Genomic DNA, 2,502 nt, shown 5'->3' with positions numbered 1-2,502 from the left:
ATGAGCAGGACGAAATGTGGCACTAAGATCTGGAAATCTCGGCTATTGCAGCAGCGGCAACAACGTCTGCTGGGAGGAACATCTGTGGAGAGTATGCCTAACAACAACTAGCACATTAATAAAATAATGAAAATCACATTTCTGTAATTGTATAATACACAGGCCCAGGACTGTAACATCATTTGTCTAAATGTGATACAAATTGGACGCAGAAGCGTGGGCCCTTTGGCAATTGCTTATCCAGGGGTTATTATTTTCACAGAGACCTCACTTGTGACCGGACTTCAGTCTCGTGAAGCTGGGCTGCTTTTTCAGACGGCCAGTTCCAAAAATTAACACTGTCAAGCTCTCCTTTCTGGTCCTCCTGAAGGTTTCCAAGAATGTGACATCCTCTCACAAGCCAAGAGCAACACTTGGATGTGCTGGCTGGTACGCTTTGGGTAATTATTTCCTTAAGGGCTGACATTAGACAGGAATTCACATGAGGCCGGAGTGAGCCATTTTTCAGAAGAACCGCTCTCCAGAGACGCTTCAGCTGGAAAGATGGCTAAGCTTGACTTAAGCAGACTTGTGTAAATCGCGCTGTTACGATATTAACAAAATGAGGATGTTTGATCACTTTATGTATTACGTGAATGCTGTTATGGTAATACAGTGTCTTCTTTGGCTGTAAGGGCTATTATTATCCTTTAAGAAGCATAATAAAATGGGGTAGTGTATTAAAATGCAATTTAGGACAGAACATGCTATGTATAACAGTGACAATGTTTGCAGTCTTCTTTATAAGAGGGTATTTTGCATCCCATATTTACTAATACTCCACTGAGCCCAAAGAGGGTTGTTAATACTTTATCATTTGAACTTGTGTTGAAATTTCCCATATTTTATGTAGTTCAATCTTCAAAGCAGAACGATCAGGTTAAGAAGGACAGTTATTATTTCCTCCCATTTTTCAAATGGTTAAGTGGCACGCTCAATGCCCACTAGTGATGGGAAAAGGTTGACATTCACACCATGTCTTCTGATCCCAAGGCCAGCACAAGTGTCCACCCACCACACCAGGTGTCAATTTCGCTTAATTCCCTTCTGCTATCAATAGAATCCAGAAATGCCACAACGTGGCCCCCATCTCTGAAGTTTAACAGGATAACAGGCAGCTACTGCACAAATAAAACCTATTTGCGTTAAACCATCACTGAGATGCGATTCATACATTTAACTCGCCCCTCCCCCCCGCCATGTCCCAGTGGGTGACCCAGAATAAGAGTGCACTTCTGATCTGGTTTCAGTATGTTTCCTGTGATCCTCTACAATGTTATTCAAAGTGTGGTCTGCAGATCTGCAGCGTCAGCATCACCGGAGAGCTCACCGAAGAAGCAGGAGCTCAGGCCCCACCCCAGACCCACTGAGTCAGAATCTGTGTTTTAACAAGAGCCCCAAGTGAATCGTGTGCATGTCAGTGTTCAGGAAGGGCTGAGTCTACGACTCGTGGTTTTGCTCAGCTCTGCCGATTTTAGGTAGCGGGCTATGTGGTTTATGTGTAAGGAGAGGAGAGGAGGAGAGACCAGGCAGAAAGTATCTACCCACGTGCTCACTTTTCCTAAGGCCTGGAGGAAGAGTTAGATTGGAGATGGGTGACAGCTGCGGAAGGAAGACTGGGAAAGAGTGGAAACAGAGGAACTTGCCAGTAGCTGCCTGTAGACATCTGGTATGTGGCCTCAAGGAGACAGACAGTGATACTGATTTTTTGAAATGACAGGTGCTCCAAGTATGTCTTGCTCATGAGCACTGGGGGAAATAGTGTTTGAGAAACCCTGGTATGCTCCTGAAGGGGGCCGCGATCAGGCTGACCACATAAGCAGTGTCCTGCTGAATGGGCTGTGGGCTGGAGGAAAACTGAGGTTGCTTATTTCTTCCGTTCATGTCTGGGCCCCTCCCCTCTCAGCTTCTGCAGTCCCAGCTCCAGGTGTGAGACTTATGGCCCCCTGGTACAATGTCGGGACCTCCCCTCTAAGGCTGGGCCAACTTGCTCCCCTGGAAGCTCGGAATTTGTGTAGCCAAAGCCCGGATTCCTTCTCTTGTGGGTCTGAACACCCCCTCTACCCTGCTCTTCCCGGCCGCATCTTTGCTTTTTGCAGGAGCTGCCACATGTCAAATTGCTCCGTATTCTGTGGCTTTGAGATCCAGGCAAATGTCCACAAAGGAGAGGATTGTAACCACTGAAACACAGCGTGAATACAGGGCCCTGGATTCTGTTGTGGGCAAGTACGTTGAGCGATTTGAAATGACTCTCCTGGGAGTTGGTTGTCAAATTTTTGGTGTGTTCAGGAAATGTCTGCCACATTTTACATCAACATTTTCAAACTGCAAGTGAGTGAAGTGTTGAATTGTAACAATGAGTGAGTGAAATGAACGGATTGCAGTGCCGATGGCAAAGTAGCTTGGGTAATAGAAGTAATGCATTTTTTAATTAAAAAAGAAATTCTTTGGTGTGGTTCAACT

General features: G+C 45.7%; 1 long non-coding RNA gene across 1 annotated transcript; it reads left to right on the top strand.

The window, feature by feature from the left end:
- Positions 1-265: 265 nt before the first annotated feature.
- On the top strand, positions 266-2,266 carry LOC147914874 (uncharacterized). The gene is made up of 2 exons (XR_015554578.1): positions 266-429; positions 2,139-2,266. It is a non-coding gene; the product is annotated as an uncharacterized LOC147914874 (long non-coding RNA).
- Positions 2,267-2,502: the final 236 nt, after the last annotated feature.

Source organism: Ceratotherium simum, chromosome 16 (genome assembly GCF_057802395.1).
Source record: "Ceratotherium simum simum isolate JZ-2026a chromosome 16, ASM5780239v1, whole genome shotgun sequence".
Lineage (NCBI taxonomy): Eukaryota > Metazoa > Chordata > Mammalia > Perissodactyla > Rhinocerotidae > Ceratotherium > Ceratotherium simum.
The sequence above is the reverse complement of the archived record's forward strand: the minus strand, read 5'-3'. Positions and strand labels throughout refer to the sequence as shown.